Here is a 20,006-nt window from a genome sequence, read left to right as displayed (position 1 = left end):
TTATTTCTTCCAAACTGACCAGAAACATGCTTGTCAGACTCTCACAGCAAAGGATCAGACTCACTGTGCATGACAGCTCAGGCCAATGATGTCTGTTAGATTGTCAGTTGTTTAGTGCTTCTGTACAGTTCAGTCATGTCAGCGCTGCCACAGAGGTCGTGCTCCTGCTCCTTTATGCATTCCAAGGAAGAGGAAGTTAAACTGATCACACCACACTTCACGTGTCTCGCTATGAAACCTAACGTATCAATGGTTAAGCTGTTTTGTGCCCTTGGCCTTATCAGCACCTGTAAAGGGAGTTGTTTTCTCAAACTGCTGACGCTGAAGTAAGTTCATCTAGTTTTAGAAACTTTCACTGAACAGTAACAGTGTCACAACTAAGCACATGCATAAGCACTTAAATACTTTAAATGAGAATAACAGAACATTTCTATTACAGAGGCTAGAGCCTGTCCCAGTAGTCATAGGTAGAGCACACCTGGACAGGTCACCAGTCTGTCAGAGGACTAACACAGAGACAGACATCAGAGTAACAAATCTATTTAAAATTAATGTAAGTTTGCTGCAGCTGTATGTATGAACATGTGTTTCTGTGCTCACAGTCCACCTCTCAGGAACCTGCAGTTCACTTTTAGTCTACTTTAAACAGACCTCACAAAAGGCTGATGTGGCTGGATCAGTAGTCTGATTTAAGTATGATACCTTTGGCCAGGGATTAATCTGGTGCATCGCTTCACTGCAGTCTTACGTATTTTCCCCACACCTGAATAAAAAATACTGATATATACAAATAACAGCTTCAGCTGACGCAGCCTGACCCAATCCTAGATGTTCAGCACACAGAGACACAGAGGTGCCGTTTAAAGTTTAGTGTTAACCTGAGTCACTGATCATTTGCAGTATTACAGAGTCTGGCAGTCTTTGCATGATGTCCACGTCACTGTAAGTTTCTAGCTGACTCTCAGGTGTGACAGGTGTGCCAGCAGGAAAGAGTAATAATAACCTGCATCCTGAGGTTTGTCATGCAGGATTAAAGGAGCCACGCTTTGTTCACACAGCTAGGATTGTATTTTACACTGACCCTGGGTCAGTATAAGTATCATACAGTTTAAACGAAGCACTGAAACTTGCACATATTTATTACAGATGCACTGAAGCTAATCGAGATATTTGCTGTCAGTCTGTGGCTGCGATTAAACACTTTACTGGAAACTTTATTAACTAGTAACTTCATCAGTCATGACAGAAGCTAATATTTCTGTGCTAACATCGTTTAACCAGTAACAGCTTTACTCCAATATAAGCTAACGTTTACACCGTAACTTTAAGCTAGCACCATAAAGACGGTAAAACACGTAATAACATCTACAAATGCATCTTAAAGCTGTTATATTAGCACTCGGTGTATTACTAACATAACCACATTAACATTACTGACACTCGCTGACTTTTAATAGTCATTCTATAAATGCTGTCCGTTTAAATGGTCTTACCTGTAAACACTGCTGTATCCACCGGATTCCAGCCAGAGTGGATTCTGGAGTCTTCCACGCTCCTGTTAGTGATCCTCCATCTGGATGGATGAGAACAACCTTCTGAACAATCTAGCAGGAGATGGCCCATATCTATGGGACTGGTTTGTGCTAATAACGCCCATTGTATGGACTGATAACAGCCGAAGCGGGTGAATAAAGTCACCCAGTAGCTAGCTGTGCCATTACCCAGCATACATCACTCCCTCCGTAAATGCAATAAACCATACAAAAGTATTGTTCTACCTGTTTTTCAGGTAGTTGTTTACATTATATAATTTATTGTGTTCTGTATACGTCACTACAATGTGATTTGGAAAATGTCTAAATATACCGACAAAAGGCACTTCCGCGGCAATCTCTTCAATCGGAGGACCCTTCACGTCAATTCCCGACGCAGAGGGGTACCCTGCGCGTCCATAAGTGCAGCAGAGGGAGCCTGACCATGCGTCACACGTTTGACGAGTTGGGAGTGAGAACGTGTTGGCTAATCATACGTCTATGGAAGGTTTGATCCCCTGGCTGCATGAGGCAGATACTGAACCCTGAGTTGCTCCTGTGTGTGAACGTTAGGCGAAAAGTGCTTGCACACTCTCATTTAGCTTACATAAATGTGCGTGTGTGTGTGTGTGTGTGTGTGTGTGTGTGTGTGTGAAAGAGGCTTGTAGTAAGAAAGTGCTCCAATAGAGTAGAAAAGCAGTCAGTGACTGATACATGTAACCAAGTGCTGCTCAAAGCTCCTTGCAGTCCTCACAAAACAGAACAAGCAGCTACATTTCAGATGCTAAAACATCCACAGACCGTTACATTAAACAGTGAGTTTAATTCTGTGATGGTGTAGTGCAGAGGCATGGCAAAGTTTTAATTTTATAGCAAACAGTAATGATCTTTATTTCACTAAAGGTGCCATCACAAAATGTTTTAGTATTGTGAGTTAACCTTGTAACATACTCCAGGGAGTTTGTAGAACAACCTGATAATTTAATGTTTAATGTGTGCCTGAAAGTGTAAATGAAACACTACACGTATAAAGCTTAATACATCATGGAGCTCTGCTCTCAAAAAACGACATAGATGTAACTCTGTGTGGATTTAAGAAATAAGTGCCAAGGTTTTAAAAACATGTGTAGCGCCATCTTCTGTTGTAAAGCACTTTATAAAAAAAGTCTGTTTGAATCACCGGACCAACAAGATTGATCCAAAACTACAACTTTTCCTTGACAAACCGGGTGTACCGAGCCACGCATTTAGGTGGCAAAGCAGATGTTCAGAACAGTGCTATTGTTTCCACTACTGTTTAACTAACATAAACTAATGTAAGTCTGTTAACCACAACCAACCGACCGACCCAGTAACCAAAACATCTTTCAAAAACTCTAAGCCCTTTCAGCTGTTTAGACAGTTTACATCTATGTCAGTTTAAGAGCAGGGCTCCATCATGTAAATTAGCCTTTACAGTGGTCCCTGGCTATGTCTCCTGTACAGTACAGAATGTGTTCAGGTTGTTAAATTTACATAAATCTTCGATTGCTAGCAGTGTGACTCTGAAATGAAATTTTCTCCCCAACAAACACAACGATGTCCACGAAACGTTTTGCGCCGTCAAAGGCAGCTGTGGTAGCACCCAAAAGGCAGATGATGGTGCTAACCATCACACAAAAACTTGGACTTCTGATTCATTGATTCATTAATGATTCATGAATGTTGAATCCTCTGGCAGCTGCTCTATTCCCAAGTTCTGGACCTGAAAACAGGGTTTGATCTTCGGTTACTGGACTTACCCTTTTTCTATGAAGGTTTAAACAAGAGAGAAAAGTGTGAAAATGTTCATGCCTGCGTGAGAAAAGAGTATAAAGTGTGTAGTGAGGGGTTTTACAGCCTTAAAACATCTATGATAATTTTAAAAAGTAAAGCTGGCTACTTCGTGGATTTCACCTATCGCGGGTTATTTTTAGAGCGTAACTCCGGCGATAAACGAGGGGCCGCTGTATACAGTTAGTGCCTCATTTCCACCTTAAAGGACAAATCCTGGTCACAAATGACAGTTCCAGGCTTCCATATTAAGTGTCTTGTCAGAAACTGCATTTTTAAGAATGTATTGGGCAAAAACATCCAGGCCAGACACGTCAAGACATGTCTGGGGAAACCCTGTTAAACAAATCACATGTTGCCAACCCATTTTGTGTTATACCCTGTGTCTTTAAACACACACTCTTATACTGTAGGTAATGTCCTGTAGTGTAATAATAGAAGTGAGGTATCAGATACAACAGTTATAAACAAGAAATCCAAGCGAGGAGGTGGTACTGAACCTAGTAGGTGAGTTTTTTAAAATGTCCTTTTATTTAGTGAAGAACTCAGCCCTTTAAAGCGAGACTGATTTATTCTGTAAGCAATGTTCCAACATAATTAATAGAGGATCCAGCGTACATCTCCAATGCAGTCTCCTACAGAGAAATTTAGAGAGATCGCCATTCCTGGCATAAAAGATGACAGCACTCCCCTTCTGCACTTAATCAATGAAGCTGACCTTTGCAGACAACCCCTTGCTGAGTGATTAAAGCCAAGTCTCAACATGGTTTGTAGGGATCATGGAAATAAAGCTGTCCAGATGGAGAGTGAGAGCAGGCGACGTCCTGCAGCTTGAATTCCTTCATCATTTCCATCCATCGCTTTCCAGCATGCTGCCGCCACATGCCAGCAGTCAGGTAACTATGCCTCATCTGATATTGTGAATAAAGACCTTTGATACCTGGCTGGTGTTTACTGCAGCGGTGTTATATGTCACCGGTATAACCATAAGGAGATTTTTATTACTCCTAGAAAAACTCTGGCAGAACCAGGCTCAGGAAGTGACAGTCGCGAACAGCAGCTGGTCTGCTGGTGAGGTTACTTAATGCCAATAATATATATTTACACATGTTTAATATACGCAAAAATAATAATATGTGTGAAAAATTGACAATAGACTGAAATATTTTTCATGTATATACAGAGATTTTTAGTGTAATAATTATTTCCAGAATCATCTTCAAATTTTTATTTATCTATGTAAAGAATAGTGAATTTATTAGAACCACATCTTAAATACAAGAAAATTTACTGGAGAAAATAGCGATACAACAATAGCGCACAGTGTGCATAAGTACGGGATAAAACTGAAAAACCAGAGGACCCAAGTCTGTGGAAAAGGAGCGAGGAGTTAGTTTGTAGATTGCAAAGCAGAGAATATTCAGGAATAGCTGTGATGGAAAGTTGGTAGACAGGGGAGATGATGAGCATCTTCCAGACTTGTATTAGAGAAGGGAATGTCTGTTACGTTGCACTAAAAGGTCCAGGCAATGGGGGAAGGTAACAAAAAGTGTCAGGGAAGACAGGCAAGCAAAACTGTTGAATTCAGGGATTTTATTCTTATTGTTAATTACACTGAATGTGATGGACGTACCACTATCACCTTCAAAAAGAAAAGGAAGCATGAAATTCAGGAGTTGGTCACTGAACTGATACGCACTCCTCTCCATAGGAGTAAGGAGCCACCCTAGCTGCAACCCAACAAGGCTCTCTGGCAGTAGAGCACTCCTTTCTCTGACCTTAAGTACTCTGGTTAATTGCTCAGTAGAGTCATCTGCACAAAAAGAGTGCCACTTAAAGCAGGAGAGTTGGCAAGACGTGCCCATACAGGGTCCAAATCATAGGAGGCCTTGCAAGGGCTGTAACAATGGAAAAACGGAAATCCAGCTGATACACTGCAGTGCTGGAGAGCTTAGCCTCAGGAAAGAAACACTAGTCAGTCCACCTTGATTTAGCAAAGAGTAAGCAAACCAAAGGTGAGACCAAATTGTCCTCTTGGAGAGAGGAATTTGGAGGTACTTCTCCTTCCTCATTATTCCGTGCACTTTGTGCTGTGTATTGTATTACTGGAGGCAAAACAGCATAAGAGCATGATGCTACTACCACCATGCTTGACAGCAGGTACAGTGTTCCCTAGGTTTAAAAATTGTCACTCCTTCAAACATATCTCTTGTTACTATGGCAAAATAGTTCAGTCTTTTTCTTGTCTGACCATAAAACCTTTCTTCAGAAGGCATTTGCTTTGTCCATGTGGTTAAAGGTGTCAGCTTTGGAGCATGGGCTTCTTTTTTGCACATTCTCAGTAGGTGATGATGTAAAACTTGCTTCATTGTGAAAAGTGGCCCCACTGTTCCAGCAGTTGCCTTGATGGTTCCTGGGTTGTTGCTTAACATCGTAACGGTTTTCCTCTCATCTGAGGGCAACGGTTAGGGATCTTCTTCAAGAGCTTGGCAAAGTGGTGAAACATCTGAATAAATGTTCTTATTGTTTGAACAGATGTGCTTGGATTCTGGAAGTGTTTAGAAAAAAAGGCTCTAAGAAACTTTGCCAACGTGAATCCATCTCCAGTTCCTTGGACTTTTCGGGTGTTCTAAGCATTGTTCAATCCAATGGATGCTGTTAAACAAATCTGTTTTCTTTTTGCTGGCAAAGAAAAGTTGCCACTTGTAGTCATGATCAACTACAGCTGGTAGTAGTCATAACTGATTACAAATGGTAGTACTCATAATTGGTTCTGCCGGAGGTTTCTTTCTGTTAAAAGGGAGTTTTTCCTTCCCACTGTCGCCAAAGTGCTTGCTCATAGGGGGTCATATGATTGTTGGGTTTTTCTCTGTAACTATGAAGCACCTTGAGCACTTTTGTTGTGATTTGGCGCTATATAAATAAAATTGAATTGAATTGATTACCATGTGGTAATCAAGTGCCATGATGGTAGAAATCATGACAGGCCAAGTGGAGTATAATGATTGTAGTAGCAGCTGAAGGAAAAACACAGGTTTAGAAGGTCTGGAGCAAGACCTTTGATTGGCCTTGAAGCAGTCCTGGCAAACCATCAGGCAACTCAGAAAGGGGAAGCTGCTTCTTGGTCACACTGTATGCAGTGGGGATGGAGTGCTGCTGACCTCAATTGAGGATTTATTCAGGTAGTGGAAAGAATACATCAAGGATCTCCTTAATGTCACTTGCACACCTTCTCTAGTGAAAGCAATGTGCCTCAGAGCATCCTGCGGGGTGGCAGGATATTCAGTTCCTGTACAACTACAGTGAAAGGTTGGTATACACTGCAGTAATTAGGTTTTCAGTGGCAGATGGACTTTGCTTTCATGCTCAACTTTTTCTTTACCACAACAGGCCTGTACATAGTCCACAGAAATTCTATTCATAAAAGTTTGAACCAAATCAGTGACAAAGTATAGCCCTGGCAAAGCTATCAATTTACAAGTTGATCTATATTCCTACCCTCACCTGTGGCCATGAGCACAGGGTAGCGATCAAAAGAATAAGATCAGAGATGCAAGCAGCTGAAATGAGCTTCCTCTGAAGAGTGTTTTGGCTTTCTCGTAGAGATAGGATGAAGAGCTTGAATATATGGGAGGAGCTCTGCGTAGAGCTGGTACTCTTCCACATTAAAAAAAAGCCACTTGAGGTAGTTCAGACATTTGACTAAGTCGCCTCCTAGAGACCTCCCAGGTGAGAGGGAGATCTGGGCGTCTCTGATTAGACTGCTGCACCAGCAAAGCAAATCTAGATTAGTGGAAGAAATCGCATGGATATTTTAGAGTGAGAAGCAAAAAAGGTGTTGCTATGTACCAGTACAGAAGTCCATGTTCTACTATCAGTATCAGTAAGTCCTTGAAAAGTGGATAATTTCTGGATCTGCTTCTGATTGTCCCTTTTCAGTCTTTACAGATGTAATGACTTGCATCAAGCACCACCTGATATTGTTTTGAAATCTTATTCAAATTGCAATTTCAATGTGAGGATTTTGGTTCTGCTCTTCCTCTGATTAGTGTTTACCCTGTTCCCCCCGTGTGTTCCTGTATCTAGTCCGCGTTTCTTAGTTTGTGTCCTTTCATGTGTAAGTTCCTGTTTTATTGTGAAGGTCTGCGTCTTATGTGAGTGTTTTCAGTTTGCCTCCCTAGTCTCGTCATGTTAATCACTCCCAGCTGTGTTTCCCACCTGTGTGTAATCTCCCTGTGTTCTCTGAGTGTATTTAAGTTGTATTTTCTGTCTTAGTAATTGCTGGTTCGTCTGTGTTGTTTCCCCTCGGTCTCCCTGCGTCTCTCCGTATGTATTTCCCCGGACCTCCCTGCATCTTCGTTTCTGGTTTGTTTTGTTAGTTTTTCCCAGTTTAGGTTTTCCTGTTTCACCTTCACCCACGCCATTGCTGTTTGTATTTTCTTTTGTTAAATAAATACTCATCTGCACCAGAGCTGCCACATTTTGGGTCCTATCTCCAATTCCACACGTCTGCCAGCGCGGTCGTGACAGTTAAACCTCCTGATAATCCCAGAGTGCCTTTCACTGGCCCCAATCCAAAGCACTCTGTAACAAAGAGACAAAATAAAAAATGGTGGATGAAACCAGCAGAGGAGTATAACATGGGTGAGAGATTTATAATATGAATGGTTCAAACTTTCTCATAAATCAGTGCAAAATGCTTTCAGGTGGGTACGCTGACATTTATGCACGAGAGATGTCAACGTAACGAGTTCAATGAAGAGATGTGTGGAAGTGCAACTATGTCTATATGGTTCCGGTGACAACACACACACACACACACATTTCTCTCTATAGGGTAAAATCATCCTGAGAATTGCGTACATGTTGGGGAAAAAACATCTCAGTGATTAATCAAATGTACTTTGAAATATATTAATGACATGGCTGCTGTTGGTGATGCCCAAGGGTCTGTTCATAAAAGTAAAACCATGAGATTAGCTGAAGTGAAAAATATATGTTAGTTATGTTATACTACCAGGAACATACAGAAGGTTAGATGTTGACAGGCTGTCCTTGCTAATTATCAATAAGGTACAGATTTCCTCACAATTCAAATTCAATAAAATGATCACATGATATTGTATTAAAATGATGTCTTTCTTGTCTATTAGACTGAGGTCATTGTCATCATCCTCCACAGAGGATCCATCAATGTTAAGTGGAGAGTGATCTCTCCGTGATCTCCTGAAGTCAACAATCATCTCCTTTGTTTTTTCCACGTTCAGAGACAGGTTGTTGACTCTACACCAGTCCATTAGCTGTTGCACCTCCTCTCTGTATGCTGACTCGTCGTTCTTGTTGACCCGCCACAGTCGTGTCATCAGCGAACTTGATGATGTGGTTCAAACTGTGCATTGCTGCACAGTCGTGAGTCAGCAGAGTGAACAGCAGTGGGCTGAGCACACAGCCCTGAGGGGCTCCAGTGCTCAGTGTGGTGGTGTTGGAGTTGCTATTCCCGGACTCTCCGAGGCCTCTCTGTTAGAAAGTCCAGGATCCAGTTTAAAAGACCCAGCAGCCTCAGTTTTCCAATCAGGTGCTGAGGAATGATTGTGTTGAATGCTATGAACAGCATTCGTACATATGTGTCCTTATTGTCCAGGTGGGTGAGGGCGAGATGCAGGGTGGTGGCGATAGCATCATCTGTTGGCACATTGGGACGACAGCAGTGCTCAGGGAGAGGTTGAAGATGTCAGTAAGGACATCTCTCAGCTGGTCTGCACATTCTCTGAGCACTCTCCAGGGATGTTATCTGGACCAGCAGCTTTCGGTGGAAAGCTCTGCAAAGAGCTTTCCTCATATCAGCAGAGGTCAGACACAGAACCTGGTCATTGCGAGGGGGGAAGGACTTCCTCACCAACACATCATTCTGAGCATCAAACCTTGCATAGACGTTATGCAAGTATATTCTGTGGTTGACCTCCCTGGTAGTCTGTAATCCAGGCTACGAAGAAAGCATCTAGTTGTATGTCTGTGAGTCTGTTCTTCTATACTGATGGTCTAATGATATTATAACCAATGCAGTCAAAGAATATGTTCTTTGTAATAGCCTGATCCAGCAGCATCTTCAGCGCTGATACAGGGTTGTTAGGTAAATTACTAGAAGCCCAGCCAACGGTCTACCCGCGGAAGCCTGTTTATTCTTTTCAGTGTCTCAATCACATGTGAAGCCAAAAAAACTGTCCTGTCGTCACTGGAAGATCTAGGTGTGAACATTTAGGAACAGGGACTGGGGTCTGGAGTGTGGGGCCTCCCTGCTGCTGCTGAGTCGGGGCAGTCTGCTTCTCCCCACCCCAGGAAAAAGGGTAACACCACCTGGGTCTGGGTGCAGTTTCCCCCTCCAGGGGCAAGGGTACCTAGACCTGGGGCTTAGAGTACGCTTGGGGAGTGTGATCGTGTGTACAGCGTCTCTTTATGTCTGTCTCCACGTTGGGTGAGTGTTGAGTAATTGCATATGAGAGCATGAGGGTGGGAATGGATGTTTGTATCTGTGTGTGCCTGTATGTCTGTGTCTATATGTCAGGTTGGGTATCAGACACCACCTCTCTGGGGACATCTCAGGACCTCTAAGGTGTGGAGGCCTATCTCCCCCCACCACTTCCCCTGCCAGTGGCAGACGCCCTCAGACATCGGTGTGTTGGTGGTTCTTTGTATCTGGGGGTGGGCGTCCGGGTACACACCGACTCACTCCTTGGTGGCTGCTTATCAGGGCCTGGAGCCTGGGGCTCGCTCGGGCCACTTTGGGGGTGGGGTGCCCTCGGCCTTTCGGCCTGGGGCTCGGTCACTCAGGCACGGCTGGCTGCCGGCGGAGCTCACGGGCGCGTCACTACAACCCCCCCTGGCTTCTGCTCCGCGGCTGCTGAGTGAGCCCTCATCTGGGACTCTCCTCAGCTCTTTCCGGGACAGTGGCGCGGCTGCCCCTCTGTTGGTCTTCCTTGGTCTCTTGTGTTCTGAGGGCCTCTGGATGTCTGGAGTTTTGATCTCCTCCACACCTGCTTCATGCCCTGGTGGACGGGGCTGTGGCCCCCCCACACCCTCTAGCAGATTATTACATGAAGGAACCTTTTAAAAACAAGCGGGTTCATGCTCACAGGTGTACACACGGGTGCTCACACACACAAACTACACCCTTTTTGGCTCCTACCTCAAAGCACACTGTGTGCTGTCGATCTTACGTGCTGCACAATAATGTTTAATATTTAGTATATAAGTATTTACAGTTATATTCCCATAGATCATCGAGATGTTGTTTATTCTATTGTGATGTTGTTTATTCTGCTTGTTTTCTTTTTTCATTCTCAACAGGTGAAATTAAAAAAGTATCTACTGTTATCTATTGTTAGCTAGTTTATTATGATGGTGCTGTTTTTATTATGCTGCTCTTTGGTGATCGTGGTGATCCAGGTGTCTTGTTTGTTTTTCTTTTTTTTCTTCCCCCCTTTCTCACCATCTCTTCTCCCCTTCCCCCCTCCACTTGGCATCTTTTTTGGCCTTTAGACAACAATTCTGATGGCTAAAGATCCAAACGGGACAGGCAAAAAAAAAAAAAGGAACAGGGAAATGATAGGATGTCTTCCAGAGCGTTGAAACCATCTGTAATATCAGATCAAGGCTGAGGGTGAGATACAGAACTCCACACTGATCAGTAATACAACTCCAGAAGACTCTGTGGTTGACATCATCAGGACCAGATATACTCTATAATGCACTATGTCAGATTGTCAATATTGTCTATAAATGCGGTCAGGAAGTGCAGAAGATGGGTGGGAGTGACGGAGTTGTATGCCTCAGCCCTGTTGGTGTATAAGGCCAGTGTTTTATTGTCTCTTTTTATCAGTCAACATATTGTTTGAAAATGGTGGACTACAGTTGAGAGATTAATGTGATTAAAATTTCCTATATTTTCCATGAAACATGGGGTGTTGGGTCAGGGGATTTTTTTCATGCTGGTTTGAATGCTGATGATGTCACACACCTGCACCATGATGGCATTGGTCACCATGTGAACAATGGTGATAACACTATAGAAAACTGTCTTGGTAAATAATATGGCTGAAGACTAAGCACCAGCAGCTAATGACATGAACAAAGAGTTCTTCTCCTCTTTGCTTGTAACACATGATGGGATCTCTGTCCACTCTTACACAGGGGAAGCTGGTCAAGTCCAAAATGTTGTTGTACACTGAAAAAAAGAACATGTTGGATTTAATTAATTCAATAGTCTACATTGGTTGCACACAATTGTTTTTGGCAGAAACTTAAATAACTGAGTTAAATCAACACAACTTATTCATATTCAATAAATCTGTGCATTTTGTCTTGATACAATGTGATTGAAACATGTTTAGATGAAGTAAGTTGAGCTCTTGGAATATTTTAATCCTTCACAATTTTGTCATTTTATTTCAACACTATTCAATAACTTTTACCCCAGTACTACTTGATAACTTAAATAGGGCTTTGGAGCGTGATGTCACGGGAGGGGGCGTGACCGCCGAGGCGCCATTTTAGCAGGCCAAACGAAGGAAAGCACATGGATAGCATCAGCAGTGGTTCGCACTTGCTGAGTTGCCATGTTATATCGCACGATCGGGAAGGGAATAAGATTGAAAATGGGCTCTCTTTTTATTCTTTCCCCACCTGGAAGCAACGTGAGGGAGCTCATGTATCGGATGTTACCAAAAGAAGGCGTCTAGCCTGAATAGCAGCTGTGGGACGAGCTGATATCCAGTTCTCTACCATCCACAGATATCTGTTGGTCCACATTTCCAATGCACGCTATTTTTGGCAAGTACCGTCTTCTTTTCATCCTGATGCAATCTGTCTCTATACCGTCCTTTTTCTTTTGAGCTGCTTTTAAGTTTGATTCGTAGCAATCTTTCTTCCAACACAGTGTGTTTGTTTTGATTCGTGGCCTGCTAAAATGGTGCCGCGCTCCCACAATGCATTGCGGCGTGACATCAACTTCAAAGCCCTATACTTAATGTTGAACTTAATCTTCAACTAAGTCTAGTAGTGATGTGTCAGTCGCGAATGAAACGGCTCTTAGAGCCGACTCTTTGAAGTGAACGACGCGAGCCGGCTGCTTATTGGGAGCCGTGGGTTTGTTTTTCTTTCTCTCACCCTCTCTCTCACCCTTTTTTCCGCTTCACTCTGCACGCGAGCCTTGTGCTTTGCGCTGGGCAGAGGGGGGAGGGGCGGTAGTTACACTCGCAGTAGCACAGGAACAGAGCGGGAGGGAGAGAGAGAGAAAGAGAGCCAGGGACAACAACGTCAGATTCGAGAGGTATAGTAATCCACAACTATTTTCAGTTGTGGATGATAAAGGACTCAGAAAGTTTATTCATGCAGGCCCATATGACAGAGAATGTGCATCTTCTTTTTGTTTTCATATTTGAATTTATATTTAATTGTGTTGTGGTTTGCAGTGTTTTGTGTTGTTTCACTTAAAATTTGTTTACAAGGAAAAAGCTGAAAATTTAAATAGTTAAAAGTTGAAATGTGAATAGTTAGTTTTTATATTATATGATTTATTTATTACATTTTATGTGGAGTGAATAAATAAAAGTATATTTACGGTGGCCCCTAGAGACAAAGCACGTACAAAAGACAACAGCAGTGCTCCAGGATGCTAGGGGGCAGTGTTGAGCTTTTGTTACCTAGTGGCTACACAAGCCAGGAAGTACCAACGACTGGATTTTGTGTGTGGTAGTAACAGGTAAATGAACTTTTTTTTTTTAATTATTTGAATATATATGAGTGCTTGTGTATGAATACACAAACAATACACACATGCTTTCAATTGTGTAATTTAAGTGATCTAGGTAGCTCTGTTTTGGAAGTTCAGTTCATGCTGGAAATGTGTTTTGGAGTTTGTACGTGTTTTGTCTCTAGGGGCCACCGCATATATTTATATATAAACATGTATAAATAAAACCATTTTTTTACATTAGTAATTCCTTTTGTGCATAATTTTATGTTGTTGTTAATAATAAATTAATTAAAGCAACAAAACAACCTGAAGAGCCGGTTCTCTAAAAAGTCTGGTTAACATAAAAATTTAATGGCTTTACAACGACTTCCATGCTCCTATCTTTATCCGGGAGGCTGGGGCCTATCCCAGATGTGATAGGGGTACACCCTGGTCAGCTCGCCAGTCTATCACACAGAGACCAACAACCATTTGCACTCACATTCATGGGTAATTTAGAATCCCCAATTAACCTAACTCTAATAACTGTATGACCTTTAACCGTGGGAGGAAACCAGAATTCCCAGAGAGAACCCAGTGCAAACTAGCCAGACTGTGGATTTGAAGCCAGGACCTTCTTGTTGTGAGGCAACAGCACTAACCACCATGCCACTAATCCGGGCTTAACAAAAGTAGGAAAGCTATGATTACAAGACTATGATTTTCTCTACATTTCTGTCCTTGACAGGTTAAACCACAATAAATAGCAATAGCATACACATGGTGTGTGTGTAGATATCTGCCTCCTACAACTCCAGTGATTTTCCTGCAGTTTGAAATCTCGTGTGATCTTGTGAATTTCATGAGTTCAGCAATTAACCACTCTTACTAGATTGTATCATGTCATATCAACAAGAACAAATTATGTTGTTGAATTTCATACAGATGATACATGATTTAATTATGTTCACCATAGAAACAAGAAATTATTTTGTTCAAATTACAAGTTAGACTTTTGTAAATGTAACAACCACCCAGTTTCCTTTTTTTTTGACTGTACAGTCATGAATCCATGAAATACATAACCCTACTGACTAGGAACACTTTGTCCCTCTTTGATAATGTTGCTAGCTCATCCATCGTATGAACAAAGATCTGACCAAAGTACCGGCTGGTACCTTTTCTTCTTTGGGCATCGTCCCTATTGCAGCCTTGGTATTTTTGAGGGATTGCATGCTGGAGCAGTCATGCAGCAGCTGGATTATTGCAGAGGTGGTAAGAACAAATAAAATTAAATAAGTAATTTACTAAAATGAGCACGTTGGTAAGTTTCATGGAAATGAATTATTGTCCAACACAATTCTTAGCTTTAGAAGTGAGAATTAAATCAGCACATATGGAAACATGTGTGCAGCTCTGTGAACATGTTCCACATGTGTGGTGAAAAATAAAGTTTGTGAAATCTGAATCAACAGTGTTTGTTGGAAAACGTATCCGTAAGTCAGCCTTTGGTCACAAAACACAAAAAGAAGAAAAATAGACTAAATCAGAGAGATATAAATGGTAAATGGCCTGTATTTGTATAGAGATTGAAAATGTGGCGTCATTCAGGGGCAAAACCGCAAAGGATTCTGGGAACTCGTAGCAAGAGGTACTAGCGCACGCAGGCTTTCAATTGAAATCAGTTACACAGCGATAAAAAGAAACACAAAAAATGGCAAGAAGCTGTTGTATTATTAACTGCAATAGCCAGTCGCATGACAGCCACAGGAAGCCGACGGGTAAAGAGATCGGTTTTATCAGATTACGTCGTTGAAGAGAAATTGTTCGAGCCATGTCTCCTCCTTGAATCGCTACCTTATCGTGGTGGAGGGGTTTGTGTGTCCCAGGGATCCCAGGGGCTATGTTGTCTGGGGGCTTTTGCCCCCTGGTAGGGTCTCCCATGGCAAATTGGCCCTGGGTGAGGGACTAGACAAAGAGCGATTCAGAAGACCCTTATGAAAAGGATACCGAGGGAACAGTTTACCCTGCCCGGGATAGGGTTACCGGGGCCCCGCCCTGGAGCCAGGCCCGGGGAGGGTGCCCGAGGGCGAGCGTCTGGTGGCCGGGCCTTAGTCCATGGGGCCCGGCCGGGCACAGCCCGAAGAGGAGACATGGGCCTATCCTCCCGCAGGCCCACCACCCGCAGGAGGCGCCATAGGGGTCGGGTGCATTGTGTGCCGGTGGCGTCCAGGAGTGGAGGCCCTGGCGGACTGACCCCAGGCTGCCAAGACTGGCAATAGGGACATGGAATGTCACCTCTCTGGTGGGGAAGGAGCCTGAGTTAGTGCTTGAGGTTGAGAGGTACCGGCTAGATAATAATAATAATAATAATAATGGATACTTTATTGATCCCCATGGGGAAATTACTTGTTTTTCTCTGCATTTGACCCATTTGACCCAGATATAGTCGGGCTCACCTCTACACATGGCTTGGGCTCTGGAACCAGTCTCCTGGAGAGGGGCTGGACTCTGTCTCAGTCTGGAGTTGCCCCTGGTGAGAGGTGGCGGGCTGGGGTGGGTATTCTAATATCCCCTCGGCTTGCTGCCGGTACGTTGGGGTTTTTCCTGGTGGACGAGAGGGTTTGTTCCCTGGGCCTTAGGGTCGGGGAACGGGTCCTGACTGTCATCTGCGCTTATGCGCCGAGTGGCAGTTCAGAGTACCCAGCCTTCTTAGAGTCCCGGGGGGGGGGGGGGGGGGGTGGAGGGTGCTCCGCTGGGAGACTTCAATGCTCACCTGGGTAACGACAGGGAGACCTGGAGGGGCGTGATCGGGAGGAACGGCCTCCCTGATCTGAACCCGAGCGGTGCTTTGTTATTGGACTTCTGTGCTAATCACAGTTTGGCCATAACGAACACCCTGTTTGAACATAAGAGTGTCCATAAGTGCACGTGGCACCAGGACGCTCTAGGCCGTAGGTCGATGATCGATTTTGTAATCGTATCAGCAGACCTGCGACCATATGTTCTGGACACTCGGGTAAAGAGAGGGGCTGAGCTGTCAACTGATCACCACCTGGTGGTGAGTTGGATCAGGTGGCGGGGGAGGACGCTGGACAGACCTGGTGCACCTAAACGCGTAGTGAGGGTGTGCTGGGAACGTCTAGCAGAGGCCCCAGTCCGCGAGATCTTCAACGCACACCTCCGGCAGAGCTTCAACAGCATTCCGAGGGAGACTGTGGACATTGAGTCCGAATGGACCATGTTCAGCGTCTCCATTGCCGAAGCTGCTGCATTGAGCTGCGGCCGCAAGGTGGTTGGTGCCTGCCGTGGTGGTAATCCCCGAACCAAATGGTGGACACCAGAGGTGAAGGGAGCCACCAGGCTGAAGAAGGAGTCCTATCGGGCTTGGTTAGCCTGTGGGACTCCGGAGGCAGCCGACAGGTATCGACAGGCCAAGCGGAATCCAGCTCGCACTGGAACGGTTCGCAGCCGAGTGTGAAGCAGCGGGAATGAGGATCAGCACCTCCAAATCTGAGGCCATGGTTCTCAGCCGGAAAAGGGTGGACTGCCCACTCCGGGTCGGGGATGAGTTCCTGCCCCAAGTGGAGGAGTTCAAGTATCTCGGGGTCTTGTTCGCGAGTGATGGGAGAAGGGAGCCGGAGATCGACAGACGGATTGGGGCTGCAGCTGCAGTAATGCAGACGCTGCACCGGTCCGTCGTGGTGAAGAGGGAGCTGAGTGTAAAAGCGAAGCTCTCAATTTACCGGTCGATCTACGTCCCTACCCTCACCTATGGCCACGAGCTGTGGGTAGTGTCCGAAAGAACGAGATCGCGGATACAAGCGGCAGAAATAAGCTTCCTCCGAAGGGTGGCTGGCCTCTCCCTTAGAGATAGGGTGAGAAGTTCGGCCATCCGGGAGGGGATCAGAGTAGAGCAGCTGCTGCTCCACATCGAAAGGAGCCAGCTGAGGTGGTTCGGGCATCTGACAAGGATGCCCCCTGGGCGCCTCCTGGGTGAGGTGTTCCAGGCATGTCCCACCGGGAGGAGGCCCCGGGGCAGACCCAGGACACGCTGGAGAGATTATATCTCTCGGCTGGCCTGGGAATGCCTTGGTATTCCCCCGGATAAGCTGGAGGAGGTGGCTGGGGAGAGGGAGGTCTGGGCCTCTTTGCTTAGGCTGCTGCCCCTGCGACCCGGCCTCGGATAAAGTGGATGAAGATGGATGGATGGATGGATGTTTCCGAAGTAACAAAGAGCCGACGGGTGGCCTGGATTGCAGCCATTCAAAGACCAAATATAACGTCCCAGAACACTCCAGCTCACAGGTTAGTCTGCTCCAAGCATTTCCACAAAGGTCAGTCTTCTGTTGTAGTTAATACGTCATTTTTCTTAACATAATTGGTGATATAGGTTACAAGCAAGTCTGGCGCTGAACAGAAATGGTCGCGCTATGCTCCTTTGTTTATTGTGCATAAATAGTGAATTGTCCTGACACAATATTGCGTTTCGCTTCTGTTATTACCATGGTACATTGACAAAAACATATACTTTTATTCACAGGGTAAAACAGTTGTTTTGTATCACTAATTGGCCAGTAGGATTACAGCATACAATATTATTGTCACTGCTACATTTCTGTAGCAGAAATTATTTCCACTACTAATTAATTACCGTTGAGCTCAAAGGTCCTATTAATAAACTGTTAACGAATGTGTATTTATGAAGACGATTTGTGAGACTGGTAAACTTACCTTTGTTCGTACGATGGTCTGTCGTTCTACACGGTGCATTTCAAGGTCCTGTACCCATCCGTCGCTAAACTATACCTGGGCTTGTTGCAGTGACCTGAAGTTACTAAACTTCATGAGTGTGTGCACTCACTCCAAGAAGCGTATAATTATAAATATGAGCGTGGTGAAAGTTGGGCAGCACGCTAACGTATTTTGTCCACTCTGTGTGCTCGTAAGGGTCTAACCCAGGGGTGCTCAATCCCAGTCCTCGAGAGCTACTGTCCTGCAGCTTTTAGATGCATCCCTACTCCAACACAGCTGAATCAAATGTTTGATTACCTCTTCAGCATGCCATCAAGTTTGGAAAAGGCCTGATAACAAGCCATTCATTTGATTCAGCTGTGTCGGAACAAGGATGCATCTAAAAGCTGCAGGACAGTAGCTCTCGAGGACTGGGATTGAGCACCCCTGGTCTAACCCTTTCACTCCTTTGATTTTTTTCCTCGACGTCAAGTCTGTCTTTGTACGGACCGACATTGTTCTCCTTCGTTTTGTACATAACTTTTTTGGGGGACAAAGAAAAAGCAAGAAGGTATTGCTGACATAATACAAATAATGTCAAAAGAATTTGGTTATTATCAGGTTTCTCTAACAGTGAGACTTTATTTACCCTTACAGCCAAAGACAACAGCTCTATGGTAGAAATAAATGGTTCTTATTTCTGAGTCGCTCTGTTTGACTAGTGGAATTTTGGTTATTATAACATGACAAATGACTAGACTGACAAGACTAATAAGAAACACATCATTTGACCAGCAAAGAAGATTTTAAAAGCCTTTTCTTTATTGAAACTCTTCACCGCCACAGCACTATTCATATACTCTTCAACACTGGCCCTACACTGTCTATATGTGCCTGTGTAGAGCGATTTGTATTGTTATAATTTGTAACTGTCTAATTTATTCATTTACATTATTTTATTGACTTTAATTGGTTATTGTTCTTACTGTCTTGGAGTACCTGTGACTGCATCATTTCCTCTGGCATTAATAAAGTATTCTACTTGTGATCAGAACGTCTGAATCCACCTTTTGCTTCCCTTTCACAAACAGTGCGTACATTCCTTCTCAGAGGATAGATTTGCAATTTGTTTTTAAGTCAATGTTTAAATTAAATAATCACAAACAGTTGGACCAATTGAGTTATGTCTTATTCTACATTCTCCTCACACTGCATTCATGTGAACCTTTGCCATCAGGTCACATATAAAGAGCTTTATTTGTTGCTTCAGGCCGGCTGTAAATACTTGAATAAACATGCAGACTTTGTTGTGGTCTGCTGTGATGCTGGCTGGAAGTGCCTTTTTCAGACACATTCTCATTAAATTGGAGTTTGCTCCCTGAAAGCTACTCTTAGGACCTGCTAAGTGATGCAGGTGGCTTGCTTTAATATGCTGGAAAATGTATTTCTCTTGCCTGTAAATCCTTATTAACACCTGGTAAATATTAACATGTTTTTCTCAGACTACAGTTGCCACTTTGTGTCTTTCAAGTGTCCAAAGAACCTTGGTCTTGTTAAGAGTGTTGTGCTCGTTGTTCTATAATCAGTTCCAGAAGAAACACTGTCCCGAACATCACTGTTGCAAATACACCTGAACCATATCTGTCGAGACATCTGCACACGCTGCTCACTGTTCACCAGAGACAACAGTGTAACAGATAAACCTTTCAAAAAAAACAAACATAACATAAAGGCTCGGCTGATCGAAAAAAAGACTGAACTGCGTCACAATTTTTGTTGAATCAATTTTTTTATACCTTAACTGGGTTCCGGAGGCAGTTTATAACTTCCGTGAAGATTGGGACATTATTATTGACGTCTGCAGTCGGGGCTCTCATGTTCGCTCTGTTTACGTAGCTCTGTTAGCTCAGTCATTTAGACAACAGGCTGTTGACAGAGTAACGTTAACCTTTGGTTAAAAAGGTTAAAACAGTGCTTGTGTAGTTGTCACTTATTAACTTAGCTGAAACTAACCACATGGATTTGGGGAACCAAATAGAAGAGTGTTGCTGCTGCTGAGCCATCTGGCAATAACATAAACAACAACAGCCAATGGCTGTTATGTTATTTTCTTTTCAATGACAATGACCTTGTTACATGTTTATTGCTGGATTTATGGAAAAGCATCAACCAATATTGCATATCCATAATTATTATTA

Source organism: Maylandia zebra, linkage group LG19 (assembly GCF_041146795.1).
Source record: "Maylandia zebra isolate NMK-2024a linkage group LG19, Mzebra_GT3a, whole genome shotgun sequence".
Taxonomy (NCBI): Eukaryota; Metazoa; Chordata; class Actinopteri; order Cichliformes; family Cichlidae; genus Maylandia; species Maylandia zebra.
This window is presented reverse-complemented; position numbering follows the sequence as displayed.